Raw genomic sequence first — 26,745 nt, forward strand, 5'->3', positions numbered from 1 at the left:
CAGCAGCGCTAAGGATGTCTGACTGCAGCTTAGGTCTGCTCCCCGCTGGCAAGTGGACATCCCCCGAGGGCTGCTGGGCTTCCAGAGGGATGTCTGATTGCCATCTTAGGCCCAATCCCCCAGGGAGCAGACCTAAGCCAGCAGGTAGTCATCCCCCGAGGGGTCCCAGACTGCGAGAGGGCACAGGCCGGGCTGAGGCCCCCCCCCTCCCCCCCGAGTGCACAAATTTTTGTGCACCGGGCCTCTAGTTAGCAATATAAACTCATATTGATGTAAAATGAGATACAAGTAAAAGAAATAAAACCAGTTATGACTGGCACTAAATGTTTTCTAAAATAAATGGATGATAGCTTTTATTGAATCTTCAGTACTCCACATCCCACATTCCTTGTTATGAACTGATCAAGTGAATTTGTAGATTATTCATGAAATGCAGATCTCTGTGACCAGGTGCTTAGAGGTTTCTAAGGCACATTAGACATGCTTGTATTCCCATGTTTTCCCATGTTGACTTGCTTTAATTGCAGCACTATATTTCTTTAGCAAATTTGACAGGAAAGCATATTTTCAAGTCAATTTTTAGATTCTGGATACAGTTTAAAAATGTAATCACATGTAAACGAGTTATTTTTTTTCAAAAGATAAAATGCAATCTCAATAAAAAGGAAGTATTGCTGGATTGTTAAAATACAAAATTAAAAACCAATAAATAGGTGCCAACAGAGTTATTGACTAGAAGTCCACTTGAGAATGATAAATATTATTAGAAAGAAAAATAATTTTTTTGTGGAAAAATAGCACTAATTAAATAGAAGATAAGACATTTTTATTTAGGTGCCCAATCCAATGGGCAAAGGGAGTGAAGGTGTGGAGCCATCATCAAGTGTGATGTTCATGTCACAATAGAGATTTCAGACAATAATCTTTGCATGAGTTGAGAGGAGGAGAAAAGTGGCCTCAGAATTTCCAAATAACTTTCAGGTAAATTTTATCTTAGTGTTCAAAGCCTCATCAATTTCAAAATAAAGTCCTAGAACAGGGGGGTATTTTATTTTACTCGGAAAGCTTATTATTATTATTATTATTACTTAATCCTTATTTATATATACTCAGGGAAAAAGCAAAAATCTCCAAGTGGGAACATTTTCTTTGGCTCTCAATACTGATAAGATAGCAATTTTTAGTAACTCATTTTCTTGTTTTGCAATCTCCTTACTTTGGTAACTCTCTCCCCTGGTCTGCCTTTCAATCACTGACGCTCTCATGCTCTTAGAAGTAGTCTTTAGTAAACTCAGCAGAGGGCTTGAAACCCTCAAAACATATAGTAATACTTTGCAAAGTCTGTCAAATTTTAATATCGCCCTTCACTGGATTCAAATGCACTCAGGCAGCATTAATATTACATAACATATTAGCAAAAATCCTGTTAAGACTAAATCTTATATGGCTAGTGACTAGTGTTAAATTTTGAAATAATAACTGACATTGAAGAGTCTTTGCTTAAAATAATTTCCACTTTGTTTCAATGGAAGCACCTTAGATGGTCTGAAAGCACACAGTGAAACAGGTGATAGCAAAAAGACTCAAGATAAATCAGGATGTTTACACTCAGAACAATTCATAAAAGGAACAATCATGTTATTATTTTTTTAAAGCAACTTTTAGTCCTTCAAATTCCAGTTGGTAGGCCACATTAGAGTCTCTTGAATGTAAAATTCAACATAATGATGACAATAAAAACAATAAACACTTAAGTAATGATTGCTATATAGCACGCTTTTCAAAACATGCTATACAGGTGAACTCATTTAATCTTCACAAGTACTCTGTGAGGTTGGTATATTATCCTTCCCTTTTAAGAAAACTAAGGTAGAGTGAGATTACTAACTTGCTCAATGGTCCAGAGGCGCTCTGTAGCCCCATTCTCCTAACCACTAGACCGCCCTACACAGAGGTTACCTCTGAGGATGAGGAAGGGGGTGAGATAGATTAGGAATCCACACAGGCCTTCCCAGATTCTAGAGTCTCTGCCTTCAAAATACATCACAATTCTAACCACACTCAACTCATTAAAATCTCTAACCTAGATTACTGCAAAGCCTGACCACCAGACACTCTGACAGTTGCTTCCTCACATCACTCAAGTGCTCCAACAGCTCCTCAAAGAAGCCTCCCCTGACCACGCCAGTGCACCCTTTTCCACTCTACCCTTTCTCCCTACTTTATTTTCTTCCTAGCACTCGGTGTTCCTTGGTTTTCTTAATCATTTGTTTATTGACTGTCTTTCTGCAATAGTTCTCAAACTCTCCCAATCACCAGGAAGGCCTGTTAAAGACAGATGACTGGACTTTCCCATCAGAGTTTCAGATTCAGTAGGTCTGAATGGTGCCTGAAAATCTGTAGTTATGACAGTTCCCAGATAATGCTGATATTCCTGATCCAGGAATCACAGTTTGAAAAACACTGTCTTACAAAGTCTAAGCTCCTGGAGAGCAGGGCTATTTTTTCCCCTAAAGAAATGTATTCTGTTTTACCCACTAGCTTTATTTAGCTTATTAAACAACAATAACAAAAAACAACAACAAAAAACAACAGTGCAAACAAGACACTTTCAAAGTGGGTGACCTTCCTGCTTTCCAAATACAAGAGCTCTGAAAGCTGTATATACTAATTGACTGGAAGAAGAAGACAAAATTAGGAATGGAGCCATGACACTTCATAAAAAAATCACCACTATATCCCCAGCACATGGGAGGGCACCTGGCCTAGCACACATGGATGATGCTCAATAACATTGATTGAACAAATGAATGAATAATTTTGGAATTTTGCAATAGATATTTCCATAGGCATCAGATTCTAAATAATTCATACCAAAACATTTATAAAATAAAGTATAGTATAAGTACACATGTCCATCTTTTTTAAATGGACTAGCCATCAAATTGAAAATCAGGATATTATCAATCATTATGAAATGCATGGATAATCAAGAAAGAGATACATGTTCAATAATCACTAATTCACATTTGGGCACTCAACTTATTGAAACTCACTTCTCCGAATGATTAGCAGAAATGCCTGCTTGCATTCCTAACATCTATGGTTTCCTAGACATTTAAAGAATTTTTTCCTATTACTCACGTCATCACTCCTCTATTCTAACATAAATTCTTATCCCTTAGCAGCTAGATTGTGCAGAAGTTCTTGGCACTCAATGCTGTGTACACATTTCAAAACCGTGCCTGCCTGTTTCCTCTCTGTCCAGCCAGCCTGTTTCTAGGCAGCTGCAGATTAATCTGATGCTTATGAGCCCAAGAAAAGTGTTCTAGAGAGATAGCCAGGAGTTGGGCAAAGAAAGCATTTGAAGCAGGAGAAGAAATATACCAAACAAAAAGGAAAGGAAAAACATGCCTCTACACTTGGAACAAAATATACTTTCATCTGCATGAGGAGCCGTGCTTTAGTCCAAGCTGTGAGTAGACATGAAAAAAATGCTCCATCAGGGAGGTAGGGAAGGGGATGTACCATGAGTCAAGGTCTCTCTCAATCTCAGATCATCAGTCTTGTGGGTTACCACGCACAAAGTAGAAAACTCCTCACATGCTAGAACTTCTTAGAACACTTGGCTCTGGTTTCTGCTTGCCTGACTTATTTTGCCATGGGGCTGAGAGCTGATGGTGGATGGTTTTGAGCACATGAAGTCAGGAAGCAGCAAGGGGATCAACAAACCCTGGTCAAATCCTTGAAATGATTTGGCACCTTGATCAGAAACCTGTTGAGTTGTTACTTTATGTTTTTATAAACATACATTAAAACAAACCAATGATAAAAAACCAAAATATAGCAAAAGCTTTCCACTGACAGATGCAAATTACTTTTTAAAAATCCACATGTGTCTCTTGGCTGACTATTCATGGTGAATTTTTACTCCTATGCTGGCTGGTAGCCAGAATACACCAGAGTAGAACTCTGCCACTTCCCAGCAACTGTGTATTCAGGAAATAATAAAGCCAATTTGAATACAAGTTCAAGTCAAACAATTAGCCAAATCTGCTGTTGATTTTAGCTCCTAAATGTCTTTAGGAACCATGATGTCATTGTCTAGTCCAGTGGTCGGCAAACTCGTTAGTGAACAGAGCCAGATATCAACAGTACAATGATTGAAATTTCTTTTGAGAGCCAAATTTTTTAAACTTAAACTATATAGGTAGGTACAGTGTTATTAACTTAATTAGGGTACTCCTAAGGCTTAGGAAGAGCCACACTCAAGGGGCCAAAGAGCCGCATGTGGCTCACTAGCCGCAGTTTGCCGACCATGGGTCTAGTCTAAAACTAACCCATCCAAGGCTCCATGTGACTTACAGAAAAATCCCAGTGTAGTTACCATGGCACCAATGGTTTTTCATGATCTCTACTCTACCTCTTCAGTCCCATCTCTTTGTATCCTGTACTTCAGTGGTATTGTGCCACCTGACTTCTCCAAGCACGTTGCGCTGTTCATTACTGATGCCAGTGACTTCCAGTGCAATGCATGGGCTTTGGTGTTGTACAGACCTGGGTTCAAAGGTTGGCACCTTCACTGAATAATAAAGTTACCCTGGGCAAGTGTATTAAACTCTGAGTGTATATAAACTTCTTTGCTTATATCCACTCCATTTTATCCTCAGCCAGACAAAAATCACATCTTCTTCCTTTGCTGTTCAAAACTATGATGTGCCTATACATGATTTATTTCCATGATGTAGCACATTTATGGCATTCCATCTTCATTAATCTGTAAATTTATAAAGGCATGTACAGTGTCTAAATTACCTTTGTGTTCCAAATATTTAAATTAATATTGTTACAAAGTAAGTACTCAATAAATATAGAACGAATCAATGAATATATAGAGAACAAAGGGAAAATTTACATGAGTTCTATTGGAACATAGTAAAAAATGATTTTTACAAGGTAAAATTACTATCCTTCATTAATGTAGATATTTCAAATGAACTCATGCATGCCTATTTTACCAGAATAAAGATGACTGCATGCCAGGCATTGCAGATATGCAAATGAATAAGATATTCCCTTGAGCAGTGGCACAGCTTACAGGGTGGCCAAGGATGTTCCATGCACAGTTCCAGGGGCCACCATTCACAATTTGGTCACTCCAGGTGTGGTGTCATAGGAATCTCCTGACTCAGTAACATCTACTTGCTTTAGAGAAATAATAACCGTCTCTACAAGTTGAGAAAGTCAAAGGTCTGCCCCACAGGAAGCACGTTTCTAAATTGCAATGCTAAACATAAATATAGCTTTCTACCTCCATAAAGAAGCTAGTTACTACTCCTAGAGTTATAAGAAAGTGAACATTACATTTTCTTCTATAGCGACACACTCCAATCCAGAAGTTACCTGCCAGATGTGCAAATGACATTAAATTAAGTAAAATTAATTAAATAAAAGTCCACAGTTGCACTAGCTACATTTCATGTGCTTACTAGCCACATGTAACTAAGTAGCTTCAAGACTGAACCACATAGACATAAAACATCCCCATGCTATTTTATTATTTCTTGCTTCTTGCTCTTTCTGCCTTGAATATTGTTTTGCTCTCCCCCTCCTCCCCTACCCATGCCTCTCTGACTACCTTTTTGAAAACACAGTTCAAAGCATTACCACTTTCACTTCCTTAAGCAGTTTTCTAGGTTCCCCCCTATTTCAAGGCTGCAACTATTTAAATACCATGTACTTACCTTTTTTATTGCACTAAAAGAAATCTATAATTACTTGCTTAGACATCTAGCCTCTTATGGAGTTGTGAGCTACTTGAAGTCACAATTCAAAACATATTATTAGGCAAAAATTAGTGCCTCCCTTAAGATCTAAACCATGGTTCTCATCATGTCCCCATGTAATTCAATGATTTGGCTTTTTCAAAAACCGGAAGGGTCCCAAGGATGACAGTAGACAACAAGCAGCAGCCCCAGCTGTGGTGGCCATGACAGATGTTGTATCTTTGATGAAATATGACCTAAGGTACATGGCACATGGTCTTTGGTCAGGGGAATGAGTTCTTTCCTATCCATACCAGAAAAGAAAATCAGAAACAATTTGTAATCACATGTAATATATAAAAGTATACATTTACAGTTGCCCTGAGACCATGTTAACTCTCCCCTCCCTCTGTCATAATATACTAGTAGCCTGCAGTGTCAGAACTGTCTGGACATCTTGCAGAATACCACATTGGTCCATTGTATCATGCTAATCAAGCCCAATGTGCAAGACGTGGCCAGCATGTTGGAGGCCTTGTTAGATATTCCAGAAGGTAGAATATAAACCTTATTATAAAAAAGAAATTATTCCAAATTTTCGAGGTCTGTTACATATGTTTGAATTCAGCTCCACTAAATCTTTAAGCACAGAAAATACATTTAAACAATGCAAACACTATATGATTAAAACTCTTTTAGATTAGTGCCTAGAAATTTTGCATAAAAAATCAGAAAGAAAAATTATATAAGTATTTATCACTTGACATGCCAAATGTTCTTAAGTGTAAAGGCTCTTCTGTTATCAAGTAATTCGCAAAACAAGTAGCAAATTGACATATGAAACAAGAAATGGTATCCTAGAATCTTCGCCAATAACATTCACACCATTAGAGGGACACATAAGTAGTGTGAGATACAAAGGGTTTTCAGAAATATTACTCAGATTATTTTTCTCTCAGTCCTCACCTTTTATACTTTCTGTTGCCAATGCTTTCCATCATATGCATATTGAACTGTGATACTGATTCATGTTGCTTGGTAGATTATTTCACCAAATTCCCTATTTTCTCCAGTCTTACCTCTCTCAAATATTTCTGTGTTAACAGTTTACTGCTCATTTGCATTTCAAAAACATATTAAATAAATGTATAAAGCAAGCAACACATTTGAAATGTTTTAGCATCATTTAGAATAAGTAAATATTAATATTTAAAATGCTCATGAGACGATAATTCACAAGAGAGAAAATACAAATAGTTAATAAACATGAAATGTTCCGTTTCATAATAAAATAAGTGTGAATTGAATAAATAAACTATTCTTTCCCACTATCAAATTTGTGAGTATGTCATATATATCTCCCAATTCCAGTAACTGTGAAATAAATTGAGCATAATAATAATGATTTATTGAAAGGGGCAGAAACATGAGATTTTTATTTTCCATTCTATTCATTTCTGGATTTCTGAAGCTTCACTAAAAAGAAGAAAAGATGATTTATCAGAAGGAAAACATTAAATGCCACCTAGTAACAAAATAATCAGCAGACATAAAATCGTCAGTTCGGGAACATACATTATAAAACAATGGCGAGGGGCGTAATACCTGTTGAGGTTGTCACAGTGCCAAAAAGCCTTCTCAAAATAGGTTTCCCACAACTTACTCATATCCAATTTTTAAGGGAAAAAAATACTATTTATTTAGTTGAAAATTAAGCTATAAAAGCAAATACTTCCAGGATAAATAGTTCACACAAAGACATAAATGATAGATTGTTTCTGGAAAAGGGGGTTTAATGAGAGGAACAGAAGGTAATGCGGTAGGCACCCGAAAAAGACAAGGTAGACCCTCTGGAAGGTGGAAAACAGATGGGAAACTAGATGCCCAGAACAGTAAGGAGGGGCTTTGATACCTAAAAGTGTGTTTTATGTACCGACTCTTTAAAAGCACTTGTCTAGAATATCGTGGCACGGTTTTGGCCCAAAAGGAAGCAGCTGTGGACACAAATGTGGTCTTGCTCTAGTATTCAACTCCCCCACTGAATAAAAGCAGGTTAATACAGTTTTAATGGTGGCAGATTAGGTATTTGGCCTGTTTGTTAGACATAATTGAATCTGCGTTTTTGAGAACAGCTCTTGATGACGCACAAAGTCACAAATCCAACATAAGAAGGACAGTTTAAGGTCTGGTGACAGGATGCAAGTGTACGAGCCGAAAATAAATGGAAAATGCTGGGTACATGTGAGGAAGACATATGTAGATAAATAATGATGGAATTTTATATTTTGATTTGGAGATATAATTCCTAATCTTGAAAGGATGGCTTCTTCAAAGAATAAAATGAATGTCCACATTTATGGATTTTGGATGCTTAAGAAAAACAATTGCTGGCTAAAAAAAAAATGGGGAAAAAAACAAGATCATTTTTGTGGGTACTGACTCCATTATTAATTATTTTAAAGTATTCAGGTTGATTATAAAATAATCAGAAAACTGATGATCCCGATGAGATTTTTATGTGGCTGAAACAGGAATTAATCTCATGTAGTCCATTTCCAAAGCCACTATCATATCTTCATTGCTTAATATATGTTGATTCTCAGTTGTTTTCCAAATGGCAAATTGACTACCTTAATTGCTATTCTGTCTAAACTGGTTCCATTTAAATAAATAGTATGGGAGATGTGTAAAAAAAACTCTAGAAATGCATTCTTCTGATTTAATTTTTGCTAATAATCTAATTCATTCTATGAGTATCTTTTGAGCATCCATTATGTGCCTGACACTTTCTAAATGCTTTGGAAGTATTGGTGAACAAAACAAAACAAAAAAGTAGCTCCACCATCATGGAGCTTAAATTTTAGTGGAAGAGAAACATAATAAATAACAAATGTATATAATAATAAAAAATGTATATAAAATTAGTAATAAGTGCTCTTAAAGAGAGAAAGTAAGGTAAAAGGGATTGGTAGTAGGGAATGTGGGTAGGGGCTTCAATTTGAAATGGGCTTGGGAGGCGGTCAGGCTAATCAGCATCAGGAAGGCAACACTGGATTAAATCCTTAAAGACACAGGCACTAAGAAAACGAGCTACGAGGATATCTAAGTAGAGAGTGTTCCAGGCTGAGAGAAGAGCCAGTGCAAATGCTCTCAATGAGGAGCTGAAACAAAATGAGGGGACAGGTAACTGGAGATGAGGTAATGACAGACATAAAGGAGCTCAATGACATCGGACCTTGTAGGGTGTTAGAGAGTCCTTGACTTTTCCTCTGTCATTGGAGGATTTTGAGCAGAAGAGTAACATTAACTGACATAATCTGAAGTCACTCAGGAAAGCAGAGAGAACTGCTGAGAGGTTTCTGTAGTAATTAGTACTAGGCATGATGTTAGCTTGACTTCAGGTGTTGCCGTACAGGTAGTGAGAAGTACTCAGATTCAGGATTATGTGGCAAGTAGAACCAACTGAACTTGCAGGTAGATTGGGAGTGATGTAAAGAGAATGAGAGGAGGCGTGGGTGCCACCAGGATCTTTGACAGAGCCCCCGGAAGCCTGGAGTTGCCATCAGCTGGGATTGGGAAAGTTACAGGAGGAGCCGGTTGGAGGCAACGATTGGGAGTTCCATGTGGAACACATGGGGTTTGAGATGTGTTGAAAGGTCATTTATTGCAGCTGGTTATACGAGTCTGGAATTCAAGAGAGGGGTTGAAGCTGGAGATATAAATTTAGAAGCTCTCAGTCTGAAACTTATTTTCTAGTTACCAGAACAAGGGAAGCACAGCACTCATTGGTCACTCAACACGTGCCCTGCACTGTACCATAAACTTCACATTCTTTATGTCATTTAATTCCTGTAACTCCCCTACTTTCCCGACTATACCCTTTTTCAGGCTAGTAAATTAAATTGAGAAAACCTACGCTACTACTTGAGACTTACCAACTTTCCTTGTGGCAGTGAATTTTGAAAGAGGCAGAACTTGGAATCATACCTAGTCTTTTCCATTAGCTATAGAACCTCTCAAAGGCCAAGTGCACATAGGAATGGAGCTTACATTCTGGCTATGATCAAGGAAAAAAAGGAGTCCAAAAAGTGGATGCAGGACAGGGCACAAATATCGCTTAGTATTCTAATAAATACCCTTAATGATGTGAGTTAAGTTTAAAAGTAAATTTAATAATCCTTTCTTTAAAAAAGAATGAAACTAAAGTCTTTTAGGATTTGAATCAAAATGTTTAAAACATTTTAGTTTGTTTCTTTATTTTATTTTTTCCAATAGAGAGGGTTTATCCCCTCTATTCCACCTCCACCCCTCACAATCGTGTCCATGAGTTCTCTCTTTTTTGTTGCTTACTTCTCAAGTAAATTATATTCTTGAATAATCACCTGTTTCTCACAAGTCACTTTATTTTCATGTGGCAACATAAGCCAAATTGTGTGCAATGTGGAAAATCAAATAACCTATTTCTTAAAAACAGAATATAAAAGTAATGACTTATTCATCTGATGCCATATTTAAAAAATAGGAAAATTTTCTCTCTTCCCAATCATTAAGCTTTAAAAAGTTTGTACACAGATATTCTCATACAGTTAACAGGATAAGAGTATCAAATACAATTTCTGAAGATATTTAGGAACCAAATTGGAAATTCTACTGTAAAATTATAAGCATACTATAAAAACACAAAGTAAAAAATTGAACTACATAATTGCTTATTACAAACTAAATGTAACTCTGACAAATGTTTTCCAAATTTTCCTCTAAGAGGATTAATAAAAATGCTTCAAATACTCATGTGTACATTAAATATACAAGACCTAAGGCTGCAACATCATAACCTATGTTCTCTCTATTCATGATGAAGATTCAGAAATAGAATTTTTAAAATTATACAGTGTATGTTTTTTTAATCCTGTATATATGTACATATATAGTATGCACATTATAATATAAACAATATATAAATACCTAGTTTATGAATTTACAATATAACTTTCAAGAAAATAATTGTAAATGTAAATATTCACATGGGTTATGGTTTCATAGGAGAGGTTAACTCAGAGAACAAACATTGACTTAGCATTAGCATTTACAAAATAAACTTGTGGAGAACTTGTATTTATTTAACCTGCTCTGCACACACATATACATTTATAGTCCCCATAGCTTTTAGACCTGTACCTACTATATATTAGTTTGTACACTTTAGAACTTACTAAATACTTTTCAAATAGATAACCATTGTTCACTAAAACCCACTGGGGGTGCCTTAGCAGACACTGGAATGTGTATGGGGGGTGCTAACCAATGAACTGATGTCTCTCATCTTCCTGTTCAAACAGGGCAGCTCTTCATACATTTGCTTTGTATATGGCAGCTCCATGTAATATTTTCTTGCAAAAAGGCTTCTCTTGCTTACAACATAACTTGGGAAACCACTGTCCTAGAGATTTCTTAATTAAAAATATACTTAGAATTATTGAGGCATTGAAGGTTCACATTTATGTAACAGAACTACAGAAAGAAACGTGGGCCATGGATTAATATTATTTTTCCAAAAGAAACAAGGCAAAAGAAATCTGCTGTGTATAATTGACCAAAAGTTTAACATTCGAAGCAGTACTAAGTATTGGTTTTACAAAATGCCGAGTTACTTTCCATAATGTGCTGAGATTTACCATGGTGTATGTTTCCATCAAAGCAAATAAAACACTACAGTACAAAAGGGTCCTTTACTAAGGCCAGGAGAAATAGTACATATATAAAGAGAGCTCTACACTGTACAGGACACTTTCATTGAGATCTTATTGGTTCTGGAAGTTGAGTAAGAGAGATTTAATTATCACATGCAATTTATACATGAACAAATGAGGTGCAGCGACCAAAAGTGATTCACATAGGGTTGCAAAGCTGTCAGCAGGAAAGAAGGCATCTCTTAAGTCCTGTTCTATGAAATCAGCCATGTACCACATAGAATCCTGTCACTGTGCAATGAACTAATGTGTTATGAATTTATTGTATTTGGAACTCAAGTGATAGCTCATCAATATGGAGCTATAGAGAATAATTGCTGATTATACATTTGAAATGAAATCTAAACATAAAGAACGGAGTTCTTTCTTTTGAGCTAAAACCTCAGACAGGTGGCCAAAGCACCTGCGTTTGTCAACCAAGAAAGAATTTCCCTGTGCAGTTACAAGGAAAAGACCTCTGGTGCTTTAGCCTCTGGCATATACTATGTTCTAGCAGAACAGCAGCCCCCCAGAGATGTTAAAGTTCTAATCTCCCGAAGCTGTGAAGATGTTGCCTTTTACTTGGCAAAAGCAATTCCGCAGATGTGATTATGGACCTTGAGATAAATAAATCCGGATTATCAGGCAGATCCAATGTAATCACAGGGTCTTATAATATTGAAGTAGGAGAATCAGAGTTAGCAGGAGATGTGAAGATGGAAGAGTTCAGAGCGATGCCACATAAGGACTCCACTTTACCTTTGCTTGCTTTAAAAGTGGAGGGAAAGGGCCACAAGGAAACTGGGCTGCTTTGGGAAGCTGGAAAAAGAAAGGAAATAGACCCTGCCTGGAACCGAGAGAAAAGAATGCAGCCCTGCCACACCTTAATTTTAACCCAAAGTGATTCGTGTCAGATTTCTGACCTACAGAGCTGTAAAATAACTGTTAACACCATATTTGTGAAAATTTTTAATAGTAGCAATAGGTAATTTATGCATTCAACTGATAAGACATGTTTTCTTTATAAACAGAGATTTTAGAATTCATTCAAGAAATATTTACTGAAAGGCTAAAGGTCCTGGGATTAAAAGAAAACTAAGATACACTCTCTGGATTAAGGAATGAACAGTGTTTCCATGTATATGAATTGGTTTGTATGTGCAAGTTTCTACAGGTACAGAAATGTTTATCTACATGCAAGGTGTCAACAGAGGAACTGAGGAGGAGGAGGAGGAAGGATTTTTAGAAATGATTTTAAGCCAGTTGTACAAATGAGGAAACTGTAGTCCTTTTGGCCATTCATAAAGTTTGGCAATCACTTGCTCAGCTCCAACTAGTACTTCTTTTGCTTAATTAAGTGGAAGCAACTTTAAGACTTTTTCCTAAGAGGCCTCTTCATTTATAAAAAAGATTTCAATATCTAAATAGTGGATTCCATTTTTATTTAAATACTAGAAGCCCCGTACACGAAATTCATGCATGAGGTGGGGGATCTCTCAGCCCAGCCTGCACCCTCTCACAAACCAGGACTGCTGGCTCCTAACCGCTCATCTGCCTGCCTGCCTGATTGCCCCTAACCACTCTGCCTGCTTGCCTGATCACCCATAACCACTCTGCCACCTGATGCCCCTAGCTGCTACCCTGCTTGCTTAATCTCCCCTATCCGCTCTCCCTTGCCGATGTGATCACCCTAACTCAGCGATTCTCAACCTGTGGGTGGCGACCCCTTTGGCGGTCGAACGATCCTTTCACAGGGGTCGCCTAAGACCATCCTGCATATCAGATATTTACATTACAATTCATAGCAGTAGCAACATTACAGTTATGAAGTAGCAACGAAAATAATTTTATGGCTGGGTCACAACATGAGGAACTGTATTTAAAGGGCCAGAAGGTTGAGAACCACTGCTAATTGTTCTCCTCTGCCGCCTGATCGCTCCTAATTGCTCTCCCCTGCCAGCCTGATTCCCCTAACTGTTCTCCCATGCCTGCCTGACTGCCCCTAACTGCCTCTGCCTCGGCCCCGCCACAGTGGCTTTGTCCGGAAGGACATCTGGAAGATGTCTGGTCTAATTAGCATATTACCGTTTTATCAGTATAGATGCTCACACAGTGTCAACTATCTAGAAGACTTGGGATTTTATATTACTTAATGTTAGGGTAAATTTTCCTTTTACTATATATAGTTCAATCTAGACAAGTTATACTTCTGGGGTTAATAGGTAATCAATACTTTATCAATTGTCTCAGAATCACAATACATTTTTTTTAATCTTATGAGGATGTTTCCTAAAGTACATCCTCTTCATGGAACTGCCACTGGCAATTTTCATTATAGGAACATAATAGACCTCTTGAGAAGGAAGATCTAAAAACAGTTTCCATTATAGAATAAGTGCCCATCTCAACATCTAATATGGAGAACCATATAATGCTAAAACCTTCTGACAGTATGGCCAGCAGAATTCAAGCAGAGTTTCTTCATGGAGCTTCTCTTCTCTTCTGTTTCCTCGACCCATCCTCTTGCCAGTGGCAAGGTAGCTACTGATGACATAGTAGCAATATGAATGGTTCTCCTCTCGAACCCTTCCAATCTCCTCTGTCACTTTCATATACACCTGAACTCTACATAAAAAAATCCAGCAGCTATGATTAAAAATTTTTATCCTTGCATATAAAGCCCAACTCACTGAGAGACAGAGTTATGTTCAGAGCCAATCCCCCTCTTTTTTTGTTTTGGTCCAATAGAGCAAAGCAAATCAAATTTTTATAAAGTACTTATGTCAGGCACTCAATTTTGAATGAATTCCAACTGAATGTAGATATACCTGATCAAGAAAAATCCAAAATAAATTATTTGTATGGCTCGAAAATGACATTGGCCCATGAAGTAGTAGAGATAATTTGGGGTACACTAAAGTACGTAAGGATACTAGGAATCAAAGCCACCTTGTCAGATCTCTGAGGATCAGATTTGTTTATTTGTTTGTTTGGGCAAGTGAAAGTGGTTCTATTATGGTGACCTGAAGGGCCAACAGCATTTAACAAGCATAATTCTAAGTAGCCAAAGATGCCTTCATCTGTGGTAAAAGGATTGCTCATCTATACCACAAATGGCCAAGACAGATTTGGGCTTAGAATGTCATAGGTTTGTGAGTTTATCAGTTCATCACTTCATTTACTCATCTATTTATGCATCTATCTATTCATCCATTAAATATATCCAGTACTCAGTAACAGGCATTCAGCTATTGCTTCCCTCCCAACAAAATAGTCGCCCTGGGTCAGCCTAGCACATGCTCTCTACAGTAACTAAGACAGAATCAGTCCCCACTTCTCACCACTGACTCCAGTCTACAGGAAAGAGGTCAGAACCCTGGCACAGGTTTCACCGCTGCTCATTTTTATGGACATTAAGAGTGCCAAAGAGGGGGAAAATCTGAAGCAAACGCAAGGTATAATTGTAGTCTGATGACATAATGAGGATAAAAATGGCACGATTTATTTTAACATGCAGAATTCCCTTAGTGCATAACAGAAATACAACAGACCAAAATTTTCATCTTGACAGAAAAATGCCTATAAAGTTGTGCTCTTGTCTTTGTTTTAATGATCAGTTAAATGTTGTCCATTTGGCTTCTTATCAAATAAATCTAATTAAAAACTTATCCGGCACTCTCCTATAATGCTGATGGGAGAGTAAACTGGTACAATATTCTTAGAAAGCAATTTGGCAATATGTACAGGAAGTTTTAAAGTATTCATACCATTTGGCCTAGTAAGTCCACTTCTAGGAATATTTTGTAAAGAGATTTGCAACTTGAGGTTTTTAAAGACATTTTAAAATCTCATTATTACTTGTAGTAGAGAATATTAGAAAACCACACAAATGTCTAATAGGAGAATAAGTTATGTCATAGCCATAAAGTAAATGTAATGACCATTAAAAATGTTTTGGATCACTTAATACAAGAAAAGATGCTGGTGAAAGAGATTTAAGTTTGAGGGATATTCAAAATTAAATATACAGAGTTATTCCATCCATGTAAAATGTATAAATGATGAAGAAATATAAAACTTAACTTGGACATATAAGATTATTATTTTTATTTATTTCAGAGAGAATCATTAATTGGCTGCCTCCTGCACACCCCACACTGGGAATTGAGCCCACAACCTAGGCATGTGCCCATAGGTCGATGCTCAACCACTGAGCCATGCCGGCCGGACTCTTCTTCTAGTCTTTAACACATGCTCTGATAATCTATGTCTTTGGGTTCAGGCTTGAACATTTATCCTTGGAACCTAGCATAACATCCAATCAAACTTGAAATACTTTCATAATCAGATTTTGGATTTATTTATCTAGTTTTATAAGCTTTAAATTTAATTGTTATTTTTCAGTAAAAGTGCAATAAAGTATTATGTATTAAACATTAGTGAAATGCCAACCATGGGATCTGATAACACTACCACTGCCTGCTCCTTTAAAGAAATTTGGTATATCTATAGAATAACCCTCTTAGGATAGAGAACACACTTTGTAGTTAAAATTTGATTTTATAATTTTGACTATAAAGCTTTCTTATAAAGTATGGATCATCATCCTGTAACATCAAGGTCTAAATAATATGCTGTATATGGATACTATTGGATTGCAAAAAAAAATCCTTGAATAGGAAAATAGTAAAGGATTATTAAATTATTATTCCTCCTATTGCTGATAAGGTGCTAAAGACATTTTGGATACTAGCTCTTCAGATGGAATGAGAACCAAAAGAAAGAAACATTTAATATTACACTTTTAATGCTATACTCCAGAGTTTAATAATGATAGAATTTTAAGTTTCCTTTGGGACATTGCTGATATACTATATAATAAATATGCTTTAAATTTATCAAATCTGCATGATAAAACTATATAAGCAGTATTTTATAGGGAATTGATGTCTAAGTCACAACCCAACCTCATTACACACGCACTGCTCTGCTTAGTCACAATGCAAACAAGCCTTATATTTTCCTTTTTGCACTGCACACAACATTCCCACACTTGTCCAGTGCTCACAGCGAGTTTCCCATAGTATAATGGCCTCTAGGAAGGAAATGGAATTCAATTTGAACAATTCTGTCTCATAGCTAGACACTGTGGAATGCATCCTTCCCAAATATTCAAGGATAACTGCTGCCATTTTTCTGAAAAGTAAACATTTTTCCAATCTGTCCTTTTAAATGGTAATTGATAACAGACTCAAGCAATGTTTTATATTAACACCGAACATCAAATTAACCACGCCATTCAATGGAAGAAGTCATGAGAGACCAATCTTTCTCTTTCAATCCTTTCAGTCCCTCTCAATGTGAAATGTTAAATGCATCAATTGCACATGTGTATTTCCTAACAGCCAAATCGAACTCACCAGGAAATAACACAAACCCAGAATCCTCCCACCTCTAGGTACAGAAAGCCTCCAGATGTCACTCAAATCTAACTTTCCTACCAAGGATTTACTAATGAATGACTGCCAGCAATGAATATACCATGGCCCCAAATCCTTCCGCCTCAATGACGTCAAGACCTCAAACATGTGGGAAAAATCCAGGTCATTCATTATTGGAGCGTAAATGTTAACAATCAATGTCTCCAAGCCATAGACGTTATTCTGGCCTAAGACCCATCTGTCATCAGCATCTAAATCAGTGAACAGCACATTATTTTCAGATTTGTTTTTACTAGAATAAAGCTAAATAGTCTTTAGGTGAAGCAAGAATTAGCATTAACTATAAATTTCAAGTTAACACTATATCTTATGGTTACATATGATTGCATATAAAAGTTTAGTTAAACAATAAAACACATAGGCACAAATTATTTCCCTTCCTCTATAGAAACTGGGAGAGAGCTACACACTGACTTTCTATTCTTCCAATATAGAATATTCATAGGAAAAAAAGTCTTATTTTCATGACTATAATAGTTTACTTATACTCAAAACAACATTTTTGAATCAAAATGATAAGTCGTCTCTGGCAAAAAAATGGCCATTCACATTCTGTGACCATCTCAAGCCTTGCTCATATTTTTAGAGACTGACAGCCAAGTTTGCTAGCTATTTTTTCTGACTAAGATTGCAGCCATTCATAATCTTCAGTAGGAATTTTCTGTATTTATTGTATTAATAAAAACAAATGCATCTCTTCTCTTGCACATGCATTCAGATAAAAATTAAATACAAAAATCCTTATAAAGAAAATAAATGACCAAAAGAAAATAATTGTGAGTAAAAAAAGGACTTCATTTTTAAAAGCCATATTCAGATTCAGAATATATAGCTGAATTTAAAATACTGTATGTAGAAGAGAATCTTTTTGATGATTCCCAAAGAATTATTAAATTATTCCTTAAAGAATATTTAGTTCAATGTTTACTAAATTATAAACTATCACCTTGAACCCTGGATACTTCAGGACAAAATAATGTGATTAAGCACTGAGAATGACATTTTGCATTCAGTGCTAAATGAAGCTATTTCTCTTAAAAGCTTGTTCCTTCCCTTTTCCTTAATGGGAATGACAACAAAGATGAATTTTTAAAAAGGTGAGTGAAGAACAATTTGGCAAAGCCCTGTAATTGGCAGTTAAATAGAAGCTTTAGGAGGTAAATTTTAAGAATGTGTGTTCACCAGCACTGTATAATATTCCTGCATGCATTTCTCAGGCAATGGGACTGGTATCAACAATTTAAGCAAGAAAAACTTCAGACTCCAGAATCAGGATTAAACTGATCAAGCAGAGGATGGGGGCAGAGTGCAAGGAAGAGGGAAAGGGTGACTGGGAGAGAGGAAAGTGAAGAAGTGAAATATTACCCCCCTCCCAGACTAAAGGAAAGAGAGTGAAAGGTAGGAGGGGTTTTGTTTGGTTTTGTGCTTTTGTTTTCAAGTGTTTATGCATTTCATAATGCTCGTGGTAACTAAGTGTCTAACAGTAATGTCAATGGGAAGGAATACATATGTTCTATATTTGGTCATATTAGTTTTAGGAGAAAAATGTAAAAGATAATTCTAATTGGTGAAAGTAAAATAAATATGAATACAAGCTACATGGAAAATTTGTGAAAGATTTTGAAATGGGTCAAAAATAAAATCATCTAGTGGGTGTCCTGACCTACTCACATATCCTGGTTATCTCTGACTTTCACTGTGTTTGAGCCATTTTACAACTCCATAAATAACAGAAAACTGGTAGCAAGGCAAAAAAAAGCTGTGTCCAACGGAATGCAATTGATCCTTGCCCCGTGGATATTAACCAGCAACTTTTAAAAATTTATTTCATCATTCCTTATCTAACTATAAATGTGTGATACTTTGACTTCTTTGAATCAGTTGCAACATCTTATCAGTTCCCTCATTAATCAGTTAAATAAAGTATTTGGCAAATTTTCATTTTATATTTTTATGAGTCAAATTTACTTTTAGCTCTACACATAGGCATGTGCTCACACACTCACAGACAGACACATACACCAATATAATTTATGATCTACATTTATGGTTGGATTGCAAGTACTTTTTCCCATATACTTTTCTGCATTTTCCAAAATTTGTTTAATAAGCATGGATTACTTCAATAATTAGAAAAATAATGTTAAAAAAAAAAACTTAAAAAAACCCACTAAAATAATTCTCAGAGAGCTTCTACACTTATATTTAACTCTCAAACAAACATATGTTTTTTATTTCTGTGACTAGGTGACCCACTCAAAAACAGCCAGTTTCTAAAACACAATGTTGATCATATTTTCATTCTTAAAAACATGAGGAACATATAGACTAGGAACTAAGAATTGTTAATTCCAACACATGTGTCACTCTATCAATGTAAATGGCAGAGCAATGTATTTTTAAAGGCCTGTCGAATACAGGCTAAATCAAGAATTTAGACTTGTAATATTTAAAAAAGAATAACTATACCTTGGATTTTGTTTAGAGAAACAGTTAAATACCACTAAAACCACAAGCAGTGAGGCAAAGTCCTTAATCTAGTTGTTCAGGGCATGATCTCCTCAGTTGTTCCAAAGAGCTCATCTACATTCCTCAGAGTTTTTCTTTTCTGACTTAGATAAAAATAAATCTTTGTACTTCATAGCCTGCCATATCATATAAGAACACAGATTTACTTAAGTTAGTAGAATAAGAAGTAATAATACTTAAAAGTAAAGTAAATAAATACACAAAGGAAAGTAATTATCACAGATTAGAAAGACACTCATTTTGTAGTGAATGCAGATATGTGAATCCTTATAATTTGCTAGTTTTCAAAAAAATCAGTATCAGCACATAGATGACAGAAACCAGGTAGCTTCATTATGCATCATTATGAAAATTCAACCCGTTTTCCCAGTAAATAAATCCATATCCCTTTGTGGGGTAAGAAGCTTTCCCCTACCCTTCTAGATTCTTCCACCTGGTCTGATCAAATTTATATCAGACAAATTAACAAGAGAAAATAACAAAATTTAATTACACACATACATGTGGGAACCCCACATCCCTACATGTAAGAGTCCGAGACCCCACATGCATGAGAGGTTCAGAGACAGAAAGGAAAAATGAGGTTCATGTGAGCTAAGAAGGAAGTAAGGCACCTTGGGGCTTCAGAAGATAAGGTCATTCACAGTCTGATAAGAAAAGCAGATGTTCAGTAATTAGATGTTTGTCCTGCCCCACTGATAGGTCATAAAAAGTTATCTCTAGTAATAACTCCTATTATGGGCAAGGCCCCAAATTTAAATTCTTTAAGGAAGAGATAAAAGTTTCCCATGAGCTCTCAGGGTCTCGATTGCCTTCAGCTTAAAATAATTCACATGCCAAAGTGGCACATTTTGGGGAGGCCTCTTCTGAACCCATCAACTTGAATGAACTTTTTGTCTTATTCTGAGCCCTCAGAATAAAAATAAAAATGGGCTCTGAAAACTTATTAGAAATTAATCACAAAGGAACAAACCAGTGTTTCAATAATTGTTATGGGTTGAATCATGTTACCCCCCTTCACACACACACCACACACAAATTAAAGTCCTAACCCTCTCTGCCTGTGAGTGTGACTTTATTTGGAAAGAGGGTCTTTGCAGACGACCATGTTAAGATGAGGTCATTAGGTGGGCCCTATGACTTGATCCTTATAAAAAGGGGAAATTTGGTCAAAGAAGCATATGTGCAGAGTGAAGATGACGTGAAAACACGGAGAATACCATTTGCAAACAAGGAATGCCTGGGACCACCAGAAGCTAGGAGAGAGCAGAGAACAGTTCCTTCCATCAAGACTACCAGAAGAGGCCAACCCTGCAGACACCTTGATCTTGGACTTCTATTCCTCCAGAACTGTGAGACAATACATTGCTATTGTTTAAGTCACTCATTCTGTGGTACTTTGTTACAGAAATCCCAGGAAACTAATACAAAAATTGACATTTCATTGTCTGATTTCACATGCTACTTATGATCATAATATAATATGCTGAATCTTTGTTATTCCTCAAGAATGACTGAGGAATAATGACTGACCAAGGTATTTTCTCAAGACTCATTATTTCTCCTCAACTCATCCTCCAGAACACACACACACACATGCACACACCAAGGAAAAGGGAAAAAAAAAATCTTTGAATGGAATACAATAATTCTTAAAATACAAATTAAAGCAGACTGTTCTAGTCATTGTGTATCAATCATTATTAATGATGTTCCATTAACACCAGATGTTTCACATTTTACTGCCATATTTTTAAATATTAAGAGCATGTCACAGTCATGATTTATCTTAGATATTATAAAAAATAGAATTGAGACAATGGAATAAAGAACAAAAGGTTGAAGGCAAGGCAGAAAGTTAAAAACAAAATTGAGTTAAATGTTTTCTGAAATGTTTATTAAACTAAATAGAGCTCATTATCCATTAACAAATACCAATTTGTTAGAAAGAACAGCCCAAAGTGAGAAAGAACAGCACATGGAGTTACACAGAGAAATCCCTTTTTTGCAGAGATCAGAGATAAGCTAAAAAAATCACATTTTCTCTTACTCAAAAGACTAGCAAGTATAAATAAAATTTTCATTGACTTTGAAGAACATACAAAGATATATCTACCTCAGTTTATTATGAGTGGGTTATTGTTTAATAAGCAAAATTTTAAATGTCAAAATATATATAAAAATTAGAACAGACTTTGCAACTGAGTTATATAATATACTATGCCAATACCATTAAGCATAAAAATACTTCAGAGTGATAAAAAGCCTCGAGGTAATTACAGTAACTAGTTCACTGTTAATTTTAGGCCTGGACAATAGCTAGATAACTAAGAGGGGCTATGGTTTGGGGTCAGGGATAAATTCACATTTATTACAAAATTCTGTCTGCATTACCTACTATATATTGAAATTAAGAAGTACCTAGGTAACATTTAACAAGATTTTAATATAAGGAGATATTTTACAATACTCAATTAAAAAAAAATCCTAGCTAAATTGAGTAAAGTGGGTATGTGAAGAGTGAAGAAAGAGATAACCTAAGTTTATTTCATCAGAGGTATACATTCAGAGCTATCTTGACAATACTTGCATGAAAGATTAAGAGTATTATAAGTTTTTTAAATCAAATTTTTAATATCTATACATCTGTACTCACACTTCTATTTGGAGGATGAAAGTCTATGAGAAGTAAAATATGTTAAAACTGGACAGATATTACATGACATAACAATAATGCTTAACTTCCCTCCAATTTTTTCCTCTGGGTTTAAAAGAGATTGAATATTAAGGCATGGAAAAAAGATGACTTCTCCACAGCAACTAACCAGAAAGTAGATTTCAAAATAATATTGTAGAAACAGTGGAATATAAAGATATGAGAGGACAACATAAATTTTGCATTTAATCCAATCAAACACATCAAAATACAACTATCTCTATGTATTGAAATGTCAAAGTTCTAATTCAAGCAACAAGTACATTGTACTGGGTTATTCTCAAAGCAGGTAGCATTTAAAAGTAATGTGTCACTGTTTTTCTCATTTTCAGGTCATTTGTTAAAATTTTCTCTAGTTTACAGTGTTTTGGGAGTTTTGAGATGAAGACTGATATCTGGTCATCAAATCTCTTTGTTAATGTGATTTGTAAAAGATGTGTGTGAAAAGTAGTACTATCAAGGTAGGAAATACAACCTTCACATTTTAAAAAAAAAATCAAGCAGAAACTTTTCTTCACCAATTCCTACTTCATATCGTACTTTGCACTTTCTAGGAAAAAGAAATCAAGGCTTTCCCTTCCACAGAAACATGAAACACTGCTTTTGAAAGACTGGAAGCAACTGACTAAAAACTAAGCAATTGTTGCCAATTAAATCTGTAGTACAGCTGCACCCGTTTAAAAAGAGCAGCTGTTGAAGAAATAAAAGTACATTCTCTGCATCAAACTATAAAACATTAAAAAACATAGTGACATTTGATTAAATGGGTATTTATTAGCGACAGCTCCATATGGCTTTCACACAGATGCTTTTACATAAACACCAGCTTCTCCTTTCACACTAGAAGTTGAGCAGTGCTTGTCTCTGAAACAGACACACTTAGCTCCAATTCTGTCTTGGAGAAACAATTTTTTATTTTAAAGTGCATTATATCCAGACCGGCTTGAGGATGCATAACCAGGCTCAAACGTTTTGCATTTTTCTACTCTGGGTGCCAGAATCTGCTCTCTTCAACTAAAACTCAACTTTCTTGTCCTCAACTTGTACTGGATATTTTCTTTCCCGTGTGCTCCTGAGTAAAGCATTATCTGCTCCTTTAAGAAAATACATACCTATAGAAATAGAGAGAATGCTTGTATGTCATGGCTTTCTGGTCAGTTATTTTGAAACAAAAATATTTGTGCTTCTGTATGGGTAAGAAACATCCTTCTAGATCAGGTTTTACTGATGTTTTTGTTTTACAGTGCAGAAAAAAAAAGAACACCCATGAACAATGCATAAATTTAGCTACTAAAATAATAATTTTTTTCCAGTTAAATGATCAATTACACAGTTGTGAGAGTTAAAATAACAAGGAGAAATAATGAAGTGCTTTCCATACTCGTTAGAGAAGAGTCACTGTGGGAGCTTGTTAAACATATGTCTTTACCAGTCACTTCCCTAGAGATTCTGGATCAATTGTTTAAGCGAAGAGTCTGGGTCAAGTTTGTGAGATTTAAGAAGAGATCCTGTGAGCAACAAATGGGATTCATTTTAATATTTAAAAAAGATACAAACAAAGATTAAAATGTTTCTTGTATTTTTTGGGGGGAGGAGGGGGCTGTTTCATTATGTTACTTTCTATGGAACTCGCAAGGAGTAGGTTCCGGGTGTCTAGGTTTGGTTGGTCTTAGATTAATGTTGTAAAGGTCTTTTAATCCAGGTGACCAAGACTGGTAGTTGATTAACAAATAGTCAATGCAGTTGAGTCACATAGAGAATCATTTAAGCAAATTAAATGTACATAAAATAAATATTTCATTTTAACTTGAAACACTCATTATTTATACATTCATTCCCAATCTTCCTAGGAAGGACAAGTCCCTACAAGGTACTGGACTCCCACTTGGTTTTCCATGTCACCGTTAAGAGAAAGATAATTCAAACATCTGTAATGCAGCAAGGTTATTTGACCTTTAGAGTTCCCCAAATATTTCACAATTCTATCATGACTCCTAATTTAACATACATGCCATATCCACTGGGCCTGCATCAAGCCATCCAGAAAAAGCATTTAACCAAGTCTTCATAAAAAAAGAAACAATATTAGGCTGCTTATATCTCAACAGTTAATAGAATTTTTAATTATGTTATTACAATCGTTAAGTTTAAGTGGGAACAAACACAATTTATGGTACAGTAAATATAAATTTTGGGGAAAAAAGAACTAATGTATATCAGTTGTTGGTGTTGTGTTTTTTTGTTTTTGTTTTTGTTTTTTTAAGAGAGACTGGAGAGCACTGGTTAGATAGATCACTGGTTAAGGAGAGGTCAATGAAGACAATTTCTCCTATGCTTTCATTCCATAACTTGAATAATATTCTGTCTTCACTATCATTGCTAGTTTTGTCTGGTTAACTTCTCCCCTGTAACGTATCTTTATTATGTTCTTATCTTATCTTAAGTTATGGAAAATGTTATTCACAAATATTCTTCTCTTTCCTGCCCTCCCATGGTTTTTAAATTGAATAGAATAGCTTCTGGGTAAGTCCTGCCCCCCCCCCCCCCGAAAAGAAAGGAAGGAAGAAAGAAAAGAAGAAAGAAAGAAAGAAAATGATGATATGTTATCCAAAGCAAACATCAGAGGAGGGAAACTTCTCTCCATGAGAAGAAAATGGTCACTAGATCAAATTTAAAAAATTCATTTCTAATAGACTTGTAATTAATCAAGGCCTTTTCTTTAATAATAATATTCCTGTTAATTTTGCAAACGCTCTATCATATTTGAGTAAATTAAAAAAATTTATTCCTAATAGACTTGCAATTAATCAAGGCCTTTTCTTTAATAACATTCCTGTTAATTTTGCAAACGCTCTATCATATTTGAGAAATAAAACTATTAGAAAACATAATTAATCATGTTAAAATAATAATGCCTGGTACATACAAGAGTTCACCCATAACCAGAATAATTTTAAAATCATGAATGCTATACTACATGTCTGAGAAAGAAGTTAAAGAAATAGCTGTAAAAGCTCTGTTATATAGCAACAACATATTATATAAGCTGGAAGATGTTCTGTTGCTTTGACTTGGGCTTTATCCTGTGATTTTTTTTCTACAATTAACTGTCATTTTATAGCAGTGACACTAATTGCCAAATTCCTCTTATTGCTTGGCTGCTGACACATTTCCAAGAAGACCCCAAATTATATGCACGTTCTCTTCAAAGATAGTGGAGAATTTGGCTTCCAAATTCTTATAAATGAGGCCAGAAAGCTAGAGCAAGAACTTCCTTGACAGAATTATTCATCTTCATTGCCATCCCCATGGCCAAAAGAAAACATTTTCTTAGATACTTGCTTTTGTCAAAGGTGGTGAAAAGAACTCAGAATTTGATGATTAAATCTTGACAAGCTAAGCCTTTTAATCATTTAGGATTTCAGGTTTAGATAATCTACCTTTCTGGGTTTTTTTCTCTAACTGCACTAGCATGAATCAATGTCATCCCAATAAATTTAATACAAAAAGGGAAAAAAAATTTTATTGTATAATGTTCAACTTTTAACATGCAAAAGAATTTCAAGTAATGGGGAGACTCTCCTAAGCAATTCCAGCTGCAGAAGTCTGTGATCCAAGTGTCCTCAGTGTAATTTGAATCACTTTCCAACCCCAGTTTTTGCCATGCTGGCCCCAGGAAAGCATTTTATAAAAGTGCTCATGTCTGATCATGAGCTCAAAGGACCAAGACTTAGATAATATGATGAGCCACCAAAATGTTTTCCTTCGGTGAGACTCCTTTTCCGTAACTTCCTTTTAACTCCCAGCACAGGGTAATTTTTCCATTCGAGGCCTCAATAACAGAGGCAAGAGATGTGTCGTGACATATCATAGGAGAATAAACGAAGAGAAACAAGTAGAAATACTGGTATCTTACATAAACTTTAGCAACGAGCAAGGAGGAGTGGCAAAAAGGTCTTCTGGAGACAGTACAATCACCTTACACCCCCCCGCCCAAAAAAAAGAGAGGAGTCCATCAATATGCACAGCAATGAAACTTTTAGAACATCCTGCATCTGATATACTTCATACAGAGAAAAATGTTTATTCAATGTTTTTAAACTTAACTGTGTCAGCTATCTTTGAAAAAAATGTTCTAAATGATATTTAGAACTAAAGATACTATAGCTCCGCTGTTACCCCTGAGAAATACTATAGTATTACCTGAAAAATCATAAATCAATCCAGCTAATTACCATTTTTTTCTAAGCAAAAGTATAGATAAGAAACCTGGCCAGGAGAAATTGTGAGTTTTAATTAGTGTTGAGAATGTCACAAGTAAATATTTTCAAATTTAGTGTAATTACTATCACTCCTTTTTGTTAAAATGGTGAGGGAAATGCATGAGAAAATTCAGACTAACAACAAAAAAATCTAACTAACCAAAAAAATCTAGACAAAAATGCATGTGCCTAAAAATGATGTGGGGTTCATAGTAAAAGAGCAACTTTTTTAGGTTAGTATTA

At 35.6% G+C, this 26,745-nt stretch overlaps 1 pseudogene; it reads left to right on the top strand.

Annotated features, from left to right (window-relative positions):
* The first annotated feature begins 4,388 nt into the window (after nucleotides 1-4,388).
* Nucleotides 4,389-26,745, top strand: part of LOC102259115 — a 41,746-nt pseudogene continuing 19,389 nt past the window's right edge.

Source organism: Myotis brandtii, unplaced genomic scaffold (genome assembly GCF_000412655.1).
Source record: "Myotis brandtii unplaced genomic scaffold, ASM41265v1 scaffold237, whole genome shotgun sequence".
Lineage (NCBI taxonomy): Eukaryota > Metazoa > Chordata > Mammalia > Chiroptera > Vespertilionidae > Myotis > Myotis brandtii.